General features: G+C 39.2%; 1 long non-coding RNA gene across 2 annotated transcripts; it reads right to left on the bottom strand.

The window, feature by feature from the left end:
- Nucleotides 1-244: 244 nt before the first annotated feature.
- Nucleotides 245-13,703, bottom strand: LOC131811363 (uncharacterized). Of its 2 annotated transcripts, none has more exons than XR_009345909.1 (3): nucleotides 13,369-13,703; nucleotides 12,907-13,046; nucleotides 245-991 (listed from the first exon to the last, which is right to left on the bottom strand). It is a non-coding gene; the product is annotated as an uncharacterized LOC131811363 (long non-coding RNA). The 2 variants fall into 2 exon arrangements; XR_009345910.1 differs by lacking the exon at nucleotides 245-991 and adding an exon at nucleotides 9,579-10,549.
- Between the last annotated feature and the right edge of the window lie 38 nt (nucleotides 13,704-13,741).

Genomic DNA, 13,741 nt, shown 5'->3' with positions numbered 1-13,741 from the left:
ATTTCTAAAATGAGGATAACAATATGACCTGCCAGTGTGCCTGGGTGGCTCATTCAGTTAAGCATCTTTCTTGGACTCGGGTCATGATCTCAGGGTCCTGAGATCAAGCCTCATGTGGGGCTCCCTGCTCAGTGGTGAGTCTGCTTCTCCCTCTGCTTCTGCACACACACACACACACACACACACACACACACACACTCTCTCTCTCTTGCAAATAAATAAATAAAATCTTAGAAAAGAAAAAACAATATTACCTTCTCCACAGTGTTGTTGGGAAGATTAATCAATCACTATACACAAAATCACGAAGAACAGTATTTGATGCATGGTAAGTGCTAGATAAATGTTAGTTCTTGTTATCATGACCTACCCCCCCACCCCCTGCACGACACCACTGTCATCAACATCATAGTTGTTATGAGATCCTAGTTGGTGAGATCCATAGTTGGTGAGCTCCTACCAGGTGTCAAATATTCTGCTAATGTTTATGTAGCAGGGATAATAAAAACAGTACTGTATGCTATGTGGTTAGAACCCGTGTTATATGCCTTGCTTTATTTCATTCAATCCTCTCAACAACATACGAAGGATATTATTAAGAGGAATCTGCAGCTCAAAGAGGTCAAGTAACTTATTCATAACAGGAATCTGATTTCAGGGATTGCACTTTTAACCATTCTTATATAAAGATTAAAACGATGACTAATGAAGATGAAAAAGAGAGTTCTTTGCTCATATTAGAATTAAGAAGAAGTATATTTATTACCTTTGCAAAATAAATAAAACATTATATCTTATCGTTTTCTACTGCATCCAAGTCCTTAAAGCAACATGTCCACATATATGACACTTTTTGGCCAGAATTTTCCATTCTTTCATTTGCTTGTTTTTAGTGGTGAGAGCTTTTCACCTTGATTTTCTTCAGATCCAAATCACCTGTTTTGCGGCTGTGTCCCCTGGGAATCATGTAGTCTTTTCCCATTCTGGATGACTAAAGATACAAATGTAGTGATCAAATGTCTCAGAAGGCCTCAGAGATTTCTGTGGAAACTTTCAGACTACAGTGAATGCAGACTCGCTATGCCTGCTGAAACACGTGGCTTCTAAACAAGTCTGTCTTCCTTCCATGCAAATTAGGGAGGCTGCATTTGATGCCAGTGTAGGATTATTCACTGTCTGGGCCTGTAATAGTCTCAAGGAAAAGCTTGGGGACTGCTCTTTCTTAAGAATGGGAAGTCAGGGTGCCTGAGTGGCTCAGTGGGTTAAAGCCTCTACCTTCAGCTCAGGGTTCTGGGATCTCTGCTCAGTGGGGAGTCTGCTTCCCTTCCTCTCTCTCTGCCTGCCTACTTGTGATCTCTGTCTGTCAAATAAATAAATAAACATCTAAAAAGGAAAAAAAAAAAAGAATGGGAATGTCAGCAGCTTTACTTGTTCAGCTTCCTGAGCAAAACACCTCCTAAAAATAGTCACTTCAGAAAATGTATTGGATGCTGTGAAGTGTGTAAACCTGGCGATTCACAGACCTGTACCCCTGGGGATAAAAATATATTATATGTTTATGAAAAATAAAAAATTAAAAAATATATGTATTAAAAAAACAAACAAAAAAAGAAAATGAAAAGAAAATGTATTGAACAAAAAAAGGAAAGTGTATTGGAATGAATGAAGTGCAGAGTTGCTCACTTAAGTCTCTAAAAAAATTAAGAATTTCATAAGCTTTCACGTAGTAAATGCACCTGCCATTGAAATAAAAACACAAATGAACCCCCTCTTGTGTTTCGTTGTGGTACTGCAAAATTACTTGGACTAAATATGGTCAATGTATTCGCTACAAAGTAAACATTATTATCAAGCACCTAGTTTTGCCATATATAAAATGCTCTTAAATTTGCACAGTGCTTCATTAATTACAAAGGAGACATTTTTGCAGAGACTAAATCATTTTAGGCCTCAAGGCAACATTTTTGAAGATTTTATTTATTATTTTAGAGGACAGGAAGGGCAGAGAGGGAGGGAGAGGGACCAGCAGCCTCCACTCTGAGCATGAAGTCCCATGTGGGACTCTAAGCAGGGCTCTATCCCATGATCCTGACATTATGATCTGAGCCAAAATCAGGAGTCAGACCCTCAGCAGACTGAGCCACTCAGGTGCCCCTGAAGTAGGAATTTAAGATGAAAGAACTGAAACTCATTTATAACAAATGATTTGCCCAATGTCACACAGGTATATCGAATCCTACCTCTTGGTGCCACAGAAAGACAAAATCAGCAGGCAGTTATGCCACAGAGAGGGTACTGACCTTGTAACCTGGAGCTCACTTGATATATGATCTTATGATAAACTTCTGCACATAAGTCTTCTTGTTTTTTTTGTTTTTTTTTTTTTAAAGATTTTATTTATTTATCTGTCAGAGAGAGAGCGAGCGAGAGTGAGCATAGGCAGAGTCAGAGGGAGAAGCAGGCTCCCTGCGGAGCAAGGAGCCCGATGTGGGACTCGATCCCATGACACTGGGATGATGACCTGAGCTGAAGGCAGCTGCTCAACCAACTGAGCCACCCAGCCATCCCCAGTCTTCTTGTTTTTAAATTGGGGATGGGGACTCCTGGGTGGCTCAGCCGGTTAAGCATCTGATTTTGGCTGTGGTCATGATCTCACTGTCCCCACATCAGGCTCCCTGCTCAGCGTGGAGTCAGCCTCACCTTCTCCCTCTCCCCTTCCCATTGTGCTCTCTCTTGCTCACTCACAAATAAACAAATAAAATCTTTAAAATAATATATATACAGAATTGAAACAATATTGACAACATTGATAATACCTCCCTAAGTTAAGATCAATATAGTGATTCACTCATTCACTGAATTTTCTCATAAAAAAGTTCAGGGAAGGGTGCCTGGATGGCTCAGTTGGCTAAGCATTCAACTCTCAGTTTTGGCTCAGGTTATGATCTTCTGGGTCATGAAATTGAGCCCTGTGTCAGGCTCTGCACTCAGCAGGGAGTCTGCTTGAAGATTCTCTTCCTCTGCCCCACCTCTCCCCTAAAATGAATAAATCTTAAAAAAAAAAAAAAAAAAAAAGAGGGAAAGGGGCACCTGGCTCAGTTGGCTAAGCATCTGCCTTCTGCTCAGGTCATGATCCCAGGGTCCTGAGATTGAGCCCCATGTCTGTCTCCCTGCTCAGTAGGGAGTCTGCTTCTCCCTCTCCCTCTGCCCCACCCCCCCTTTTGTTCGCTCTTTCTCTCTCCCTCTCAAATAAATAAATAAAATCTTTTAAAAAATAAAAAGAAAGTTGATGAAGGGGTGCCTGGTTGGCTCAGTCAGTAGAGCATGCAACTCTTGATGTTGGGGTTGTGAGGTTGAGCCCCATGTTGGGTGCAGAGATTACTTAAAAATAAAATCTTTAAAAAATAAAAGAGAGTTAATGGAAACACTATTTTCAGTGCAACCCCCCACCCCCAAACCCTAGAAATAATTCGAATGTCCATTAACAGAAGTGGACTAAAAATGTATATCCATTCTACAAAATATTATGCAGCAATGGGAGAGAATGACTTCCATGTAAGTGTGTTGTCTCTACAGTAGCATTAGCCAAAGGTGGTTATGGAGCATTGGAAATGTAGCCTGTTCACACTGAGATGTGCTGTAAGGGCAAAATACACACTGGCCTTTGAAAGCTTAATAAGTAAAAAAGAATTTAAGATAGCTCACTCATTTTTATACTTATTGATTTGTGTTGAATGATAATATCTTGATATATTGGGGTAAACATATTTTCACTGATTATACCCCTTTTTACTTTTTAAAGGAGAGAATTCAGGAGATAAGTGAAACCATCTATTTATTGATAAATTAAATAAAATTATTTTATTTAAATTATTAAATTAAAATTATTTATTTTATTAATAAAATAAAACTATTAAATAAAATTATTTATTTATTTATTTATTTTTAAAGGATTTTATTTGTTTATTTGACAGAAAGAGAGAGATTACAAGTAGGCAGGGAAGCAGGCAGAGAGAGAGGGGAAGCAGGCTCCCTGTTGACCAGAGAGCCTGATGCGGGGCTCGGTCCCAGGACCCTGAGATCATGACCTGAGCTGAAGGCAGAGGCTTAACCCACTGAGCCACCCAGGTGCCTCGAAATACTATAACATTTAATATTGCATACATGTCTCATATTATATTTACACTGGACAAAAATGCTGGTTTAGGGATATTTACTACATATTAAGAGAAAAAATTAAGTCACGAACATATACAGTCCTTGTGATTATATATGCATATAAATACACAATCTTCATATAATTATTTTATTATAATAATGGATTCATACATATTATGAATCCACAAATATAGACACATATTATGAGCTTGTTTAAAAAACAGAATAGAAAAATAAAATCCTGGAGGAGTCCAAGATGGTCAAGGAGGAGGAGACCTTAATGTTGTTTGGTCCCAGGAATTCAGCTAGATAGCTATCACATCATTCTGACCACCTGTGAACTCAACCAGAGATCTAAGAAAAGAATTGTTGCAACTATATAAACAGAAGAGCGTACACTTTCTGGAAATATGACAAGACGGAAAAACTCACCACAAAAAAGAGAACAAGAGTTAGTACTGACTGCCAGGTCAGTATGGTCATAATTAAGATGTCGGAACTAGAATTCAGAATAACGATTATAAATATATTAGCTGGGCTTGATAAAAGCAGAGAAGACACTAGAGAGTCCCTTTCTGGAGAAATAAAAGATTAAAATCTCATTAAAGATTAAAATCTAATTAAAATTAAAATGAAATAAAATATTAAAATCTAATTATAATCTTATCAAGTAAAATTTAAAAGGCTATTATTGAGATGCAATAAAAAAATGGAGCCCCTAACTGCTAGGATAAATGAGGCAGAAGAAAGAATTAATGATATAGAAAACTAAATGGCAGAGAATGAAGAAGCTGAGGAAAAGGGAAATAAACAACTAAGGGATCATGAGGAGAGAATTCGGGAGATAAGTGAAACCATATAACAAAACAATTTTAGAATAATTGGGATCCCAGAAGAAGAGGAAAGAGAGCCGGGAGAGAGGGGTTAGAAGATAAATTGGAGCAAATTATAATGGAGAACTTCCCTAATCCAGGGAAGGAAACAGGCATTCAACTCCAGGAGGCACAGAGAAGCCCCCTCAAAATCAATAAAAATAGGTCAACACCCCAACATGTAATCCTGAAACTTGCAAATCTCAGCAATAAAGAGAAAATCCCGAAAGCAGCTCGGGACAAGAGGTCCATTAGCTACAAGGTTAGAAACATTAGACTGGCAGCAGACATATCCACAGAGACCTGATAGGCCAGAAAGGACTGGCATGATATATTCATGGTGCTAAATGAGAACAGTATGCAGCCAAGAATACTTTATCCAGCTAGGATGTCATTTAAAACAGAAGGAGAGAAAAAAAGCTTCCAAGACAAACAGAAACTAAAAGAATCTGTGATCACCAAACCAGTCCCACAAGAAATATTAAAAGGGATCCTTTAAGTGAAGAGAGAACCCAAAAGTAACACAGACCAGAAAGGAACAGAGACAATATACAGAAACAGGGACTTTACAGGTAATACAATGACACTAAATTCATAACTCTCAATAGTTATTCTGAATATAAATGGGCTAAATGTTCCAATCAAAAGACACATGGTATCAGATTGGATAAAGAAGCAAGACCCATTGACATGCTATCTACAAGAGATTCATTTTATACCTGAAGACATCGAAAGTGAGGGGGTGGAAAGCCATTCATCATGCTAATAGACATCAAAGGAAAGCTGGGGTGGCAATCTTTATATTAGACAAGTTAGATTTTAAACCAAATATTGTAATAAGAGATGAGGAAGGACACTATATCATAATTAAAGGGTCTATCCAACAAGAAGATCTAACAATTGTAAATATTTATGCCCCTAACTTGGGAGCAGCCAATTTATAAGCCAATTAATAATAAAATTAAAGAAACACATGAATAATAATACAATTATAGTAGGGGAACTTTAACACCCTCCTCCCACTGCAATGGACAGATCATCTAAGCAGAAGATCAACAAAGAAACAAGGGCTTTGAATGACACACTGAGCCAGAAGGACTTCACAGATGTATTCAGAAAACTCCATCTTAAAGCAACAGAATACACATTCTTCTTGAGTATTCATGGAACATTCTCCAGAATAGATCACATACTAGGTCACAAATCAGGTCTCAACCAGTATGAAAAATTGGGATCATTCTCTTGCATATTTTCAGAGCACAATGCTTTGAAACTGGAACTCAATCACAAGAATAAATTTGGAAAGAACTCAAATACATGGATGTTAAAGAGCATCCTGCTAAAGAATGAATGGGCCAACTGGGAATTAAAGAAGAATTGAAAAATTCATGGAAACAAATTGAAAAATTCATGGAAACAAATGAAAATGAAAACATAACTGTTCAAAACCTTTGGGGGTGTAGCAAAGGCGGTCCTAAGAGGGTAGTATATAGCAATACAAGCCTTTCTCAAGAAGCAAGAAAGGTCTCAAATACACAACTTAAATTTATATGTAAAGGAGCTGGAGAAAAAAGAGCAAATAAAGCCTAAACCCAGAAGGAGAAGAGAATGAATAAAGATTAGAGCAGAAATCAATGAAATAGAAACCAAAAGAACAACAGAACAGATCAATGAAACTAGGAGCTGGTTCTTTGGATGATTAATAAGATCGATAAATGCCTGGCAGGACTTATCAAAAAGAAAAGAGAAAGGACCTGAATAAATAAAATCATAAATGAAAGAGAAGAGATCAGAGCCAACACCAGAGAAATACAAACAATACAAGAAGGTATTATGAGCAACTGTTTGCCAATAAATCAGGTGATCTGGCAGAAATGGATGCATTCCTAGAGACATATGAACTACCAAACCTGAAACAGGAAGAAATAGAAAACCTGAACAGACTGATAGCCAGCAAGGAAATTGAAGCAGTCATCAAAAATCTCCCAACAAACAAGAGCCCAAGGCCAGATGGCTTCCCAGGGGAATTCTACCAAATATTTAAAGAACTAGTATCTATAGTTATGAAGCTGTTCCGAAAAATAGTAATGGAAAGAAAACTTCCAAACTCTCTCTACGGGGCCAGCATTACCTTGATCCCAAAACCAGACAAAGACCCCAGCAAAAAAGAGAATTACAGACAAAGATCCCTGATGAACATAGATGTAAACATTCTCATCAAGACAGAAGCCATTAGGATCCAATAGTTCATTAAAAGGATTATTCACCATGACCAAGTGGGATTTACTCCTGGACTGCAAGGATGGTTCAACATTCACCAATCTACAACACATTAATAAAAGAAAGGACAAGGAGCACCTGGGTGGCTCAGTTGGTTAAGTGGGTGTTTTTGGTTCAGGTCATGACCCCAGGATCCTGGGATCGAGCCCTGCCTCGGGGTCTCTGTTTAGCAGAGAACCTGCCTCTCCATCTCACTCTGACTGCCACTCTATCTACTTGTGCTCTCTATCTCTCTGCTAAATAAATAAATAAAATCTTTTAATTTATTTATTTGACACAGAGAGAGACACAGTGAGAGAGAGTACACAAGTAGGAGGGGTGGGAAAGGGAGAAACAGTCTCACTGCTGAGCAAGGAGCCTAATGTGAAGTTCAATCCCAGGACCCTGGGATCATGACCTGGGATCATAACTGACTAAGCCGCCCAAGCAGCCCTAAATAAATAAAATCTTTAAGTATAATAAAAGAAAGGACAAGAAATATAGGATCCTCTCAATAGATGCGGAAAAAGCACTTGACAAAGCATGTGACAGCATCTTTCCTTGGTTAAAATTCTTCACAGTGTAGGGATAGAGAACTCAATATCATAAAAGCCATATACAAAATGCCCACAGCCAGTATCATCCACAATAGGGAAAAACTGAGAGCTTTTCTCCTAAGGTCAGGAACACAGCAGTGATGTCCACTATCACTACTGCTGTTCAACATAGTACTAGAAGGCCTAGCCTCAGCAATCAGAAAACAAAAAGAAATAAAAGACACCTGAATCCATAAAGAAGAAGTCAAACTCTCACTCTCTGCAGATGACTCAATGCTCTATGTGAAAAACCCAAAAGACTCCACCCTAAAATTGATAAAACTCATACAGGAATTCAGCTAAGTGGCAGGATATAAAATCAATGCACAGAAATCAGTTTCATTTCTATAACCATGAGACAGAAGAAAGAGAAATTAAGAAGTTGATCCCATTTACAATGGCACCCAAAACCAGAAGAAACCTAGAAATAAACCTAACCAAAGAAGCAAAAGATCTGTACTCAGATCTCTAACTATAGAATGGTCATGAAAGAAATTGAGAAGACACAAAGAAATGTAAAAACATTCCATGCTCATGGATTGGAAGAACAAATATTGTTAAAAATGTCTATGCTACCTCGAGCAATCACACGTTCAATGCAATCCCTATCAAAATACCATCAACTTTTTTCACAAAGGTAGGACAAATAATCCTGAAATTTGTATAGAACCAGAAAAGACCCCAAGTAGCCAAAGGAATGTTGAAAAAGAAAAGCAAAGCTGGTGGCATCACAATTCCAGACTTCAAGCTCTATTACAAAGCTGTCATCATCAAGACAGTATAGTACTGGCACAAAAACAGACACACATATCAATGGAACAGAATAGAGAATCCAGAATTGGATCTTCAACTCTATGGTCAACTAATCTGAGACTAAGCAGGAGAAGAATGTCCAATGGAAAAAAGACAGTCTCTTCAACAAATGGTGTTGGGAAAATTGGACAACCACATGCAGAATAAGGAAACTGGACCATTTTCTTACACCATACACAAAAACAGACTTAAAATGGATGAGAGACCTTAATGTGAGATGGAAATCCATCAAAATCCTAGGGGAGAATAGAGACAGCAACCTCTGTGACTTTGGCCACAGCAAATTCTTGCTAGACACATCTCCAAAGGCAAGGGAAACAAAGGCAAAAATGAAGTGTTGGGACCTCATCAAGATAGAAAGCTTTGGCACAGCAAAGGAAACAGTTGACAAAACCAAAAGACAACCAACTAGATGGGAGAAGATATTTGCAAATAACATATCCAATATAGGGCTAGGATCCAAAATCTATGAAGAACTTCTCCAACTCAACATCCAAAGAACAAATAATCCAATCAAGAAATGGGCAGAAGACAGAAACAGACATTTCTCCAAAGAAGACATCCAGATGGCCAACAGACCCATGAAAAAGTGCTCCACATCACTCAGCATAAGTGAAATACAAATCAAAGCCACAATGAGATACCACCTCACAGCAGTCGGAAAGGCTAAAATTAAGAAGTCAGGGAAGGACAGATGTTGGCATGTGGAGATGTGGAGAAGGGGAACCCTCTTACACTCTTGGTGGAAATGTAAGCTGGTGTAGCCACTCTGGAAAACAGTATGGAGGTTCCTCAAAAAGTCGAAAATAGAGTTACCCTATGACCTAGCAATTGCACTACTGGGTATTTACCCCAAGGATACAAATGTAGTGATCCGAAGTGGCACCTGCACCCCAAGGTTTATAGCAGTGATGTCCATAATAGTCAAACTATGGGAAGAGTCCAGATGTCCATTGACAGATGAATGGATTAGTAAGATGTGAGAGATATATATATGAATACTACTCAGCCATAAAAAAAAGAAAAAGAAATCTTGCTGTTTGTAAGTGTGTGTTTGGAACTAGAGGGTATTGTGCTCGTGAAATAAGTCAATCAGAGAAAGACAATTATCCTATGATCTCACTGATATGTGGAATTTAAGAAACAAAACAGAAGATCATAGAGGAAGGGAGGGAAAAATAAAATATGATCAAATCAGAGAGGGAGAAAAACCATAAGAGACTCTGAATCATAGGAAACGAATTGAGGGTTGCTGGATGGGGTGGTGGTGGAGTGATAGGATAACTCGGTGATGGTCATTAAGGAGGGCAAGTGATATAATGAGCAATGAGTATTATAGAAGACTGATGAATCACTGACCTCCACCTCTGAAACCAATAATACATTATATTAATTAGTTGAATTTAAATTAAAAAAAAGGAAAACAAGACAAAGTCTGTATATATGTTATTTATGTGAGTGTGTGTGAGGTATACGTGTGTGTATTTGTATAGGTATAGAGAAAAGTGAAAGAATACATATCAGACCATTAACACTGGTGGAGTTTTGAGTTGGCAATATGCATACATGAGAAGCAGGGAAAATTACTGTTTTTATAAAGTTTGTTGCAAGGAAGTTGTATTGCTTTTGTGATTGAGAAAGAAATCAAAATAAAATATGTTTCAATGAATACTTCTTTTTTTTTTTTTTTTTCCCTAAATGAACATTTCGTAAGCCTGTTCTAAACCAGGCACTGTACTAGACTCTAGGCATGCAAAGATGAAGAAGGGGGTGCCTTGCTGGCTCAGTCAGTGGATCATGTGACTCTTGATCTCAGGGTCTTGAGTTCAAGCCACACATTGGGCATGGAGCCTGTTAAAAAAAAAATAATATAAAATAAAGTAGAAGAAGACAATGACTTTGGGGCGCCTGAGTGGCTCGGTTGGTTAAGCGACTGCCTTTGGCTTAGGTTATGATCCCAGAGTGCCGGGATCGAGTCCCACGTCCAGCTCCCAGCTCCATGGGGAGTCTGCTTCTCCCTCTGACCTTCTTCCCTCTCATGCTCTCTCTCTCAAGTAAATAAATAAAATATTAAAAAAAAAAAAAAAGACGACTTTGTTCTAAAAGGAACCCATGATCTAGGGGAAGAGACAGAAGAATCAACCAACAGCAATGTTAAACTGTTAGGGGCTTTAGAGGAATGACTAGGCAGCCCCTAAAGCATAGGCAGGGTGTCTCTATTTTCTTCTCAGGAAGTGTTTGAGGGGTGTGTGCAGAGAATGTTTCCTGGAGGAGCTGATTGAGTTAGAGCTGAATCTTGCCTGTTGCTTAGTTTTCCAGTTGGAGATGAGTTTAAAGGGTGTTCCAGACAGAAAGAACTCAATTTAGGAAGACAGGGATGCAAGAAACAACAAGAGGGCTTTGGAAACTCTGAGATTATGTGAGGGAGTGGGAGTAAATGAAGCTGAATAGGTAGGCATTGTTCATATTTAGAAGGGCCTGATGTGCTAATGTAAACTTTTCATTTAATGCTACAGGTTTTGAACTCCCTCATAGAACATAGAACTGAGCCACCCAGGCGTCCCTAGGGGAAATATTTCATGCTTCACCACCTGCTTGTGGTAACATGTGGACCCCTCCATTTTTTCAAAAGAAGGAAACTGAGACACAGAGAAGTCAAGTGACTTGCCTCTGGATAGCCAAGTAGGCAGGCTGAGCTTTGGAGATCAAGAACTTAACCTCCACATAGTACTGTTTCTTAGATTTATAGTGAACTGTGTTCGGTTCTAAGCTAGGATAGGTGTCTCGGGGACCATCTAACCTGTTCTGGGAGAATCAGGTAAGTTTTCCTATCCCAGAGGAGATGACTTCTAGTCTGAGATCAGAGACATAGATTAGAGATCATGAGGAAGGAGGTGAGAAAGAAACCTCCAGGGAGAGGGAGTAGATTGTGTAAAGATACTGAGCTGTAAGAGAGCTTCATATATTGAGGGGAACTGAAGGTCATTCAGCATGGCTGAGTCACAGAGTCCTGGGAAGAGGGGCTGGTGAGGTAAGTGAGGGACCAGACTGAGTTGTTAAATTTTTTTTATGATTTCATCCTAAAAGCAATAAGTAGCCAATGAAGTATTCAATGCAGGGGGTGACTACTTTTGCATTTTAGATTACTCTTTTTATTTGGTGGAGAATGGGTTAGAAAGGGCAAGTCTGTGGGCCTAACATCAGTCAGTGTTATTTGAGTCATCTAGAGGGCCAGGACTTTTAGGGGGTCTGGAAAGAAACGGGGTAGGCAACTGCTTGTTGAAGGTCTATTATCTAAATTAAACTGACATATATTAACGATACGTTTTGTCAGGTTTTTTTTTTTTTTTTTTTTTGGTATCACCAAGGCTTAGGAAGTCAGCACCTTATATCAGAGTATTAGAGTTCTCTTTTTAGGAATGAGGTGGGGAGCATTGGGAGGAAATAAAAATAAAGATTCTGGAGCTACATAGTTGTGGGTTCGAATTCTGACTCTGCCACTTACTAAATCTGTGGCCTTTAATGAATCACAAGGACATTCATCAGGTAAAGGCTCTAGCTTCTCATTCTGGTCTGAGCCACCATTATCTCTAGTCTGGAATATTACAGTATTCTGAACTAGTCTGTTTTCAGACTTGCTCTCTTGATCTGATTCTCCCAGAGTACCCTTACTTTATTACATTTAATTTTAAAACAGATTATATTCCTTTTTTGCTAAAAATCTTTCAATGGCCCTCCATTTTACCATTCATTTAAATAGCCTATAGGACCCCAGATCATCTCTATTCTGTTCTCACCTCATCTCCTACTGGTCTCCCTTCACCCCTCCCACGGCCTTCTATGCGCTAGTCAGAGAGCTTGTCATAGTTTCTGGAAAACAGGAGGCAGCCTCCTGCCTCAGGGCTTTTGCATTTGCCTCTCCCTATGCTTGAAATGCTATTTGCCAGAGTCATTCCCACTGACTACTCTAGGATCAGATTTGTACACAGATTGTGATTCTCAGTGAAGACTTACCTAACTACTCTACTGAAGATGAAATATAGGGGTGCCTGGAAGGTGCAGTGTTTTAAGCTCCAACTCTTGGCGTAGGCTAGGGTTGGGAGACTTAATCTCCAGTGGAGCCCACCACTCAGCATAGAGTCAGCTTGAGATTCTCTCTCAAATAAATAAATAAATAAATAAATCTTAAAAAAAAAGATAAGGGATACCTGGTGGTAGGGCAGTCAGTAGAGCATCCACTCTTGGTGGAGTGCCCAACTCGTGGTTTCTGCTCAGGCCATGATCTCCTGATTCTGGGATCCAGCCCCTTGATGGGCTCAGCAAGGAGTCTACTTGGTATTCTCTCTCTCTAAAATAAATAAGTAAAAATCTTTAAAAAGTGACAATATAAAGGGGTATGGGGAAAAGAAAGGAAGACGGAAATACAGTATTTTCTTGAGTTAAAACACTCAGGTTTTTTGTCTTCAGTTCACTACCGTATCCCCATTGTTTTTTTGTATCCCCATAGTCTTAAACAGGGCCTACCAGAAAGAGAACATTCAACAGATGTTTAATTATCATGATAATCCAGATAACAATCACAAAGGACTTATTAAATAGGTCAGGTCGGGAGTTCTAAGCATTCTGCATATTTAATCCCCATAATAATCTTATGAAAAGAATACAATTACCATGTTCACTTTACAGAAATGAAGAAATGGAGAACACTGAAGCTCAGAGACTCAACAGTTGACGCTCAGGAACTTTCCTAAGGTTACACAGCTGAAAAGTGGAGCGGAGATGGAATAAAATGAATGAAATTCGATTTGGCTCTCGGGACAGGGATGAAAATTGACACGGTGGGAGCGAATGCAATCGCTTCGTGGGAATGCGGTCAGTAGTGAGGGCGCCGCGCGCGCGCCTTGCAGCCCGGGTCTAAAGGAGGGTGCAAGTGCTTTGCTAACTGTGTTGCAACGGCTCCACGGAGACTATGAACTGCCATTACCAGCCGCCGCTCAGTCTCGGGCGGAGTGGGAGCAGGAAGTGGCGGCGGGCGTCGCGCGG

Source organism: Mustela lutreola, chromosome 11 (assembly GCF_030435805.1).
Source record: "Mustela lutreola isolate mMusLut2 chromosome 11, mMusLut2.pri, whole genome shotgun sequence".
Taxonomy (NCBI): Eukaryota; Metazoa; Chordata; class Mammalia; order Carnivora; family Mustelidae; genus Mustela; species Mustela lutreola.
This window is presented reverse-complemented; position numbering and strand designations above follow the sequence as displayed.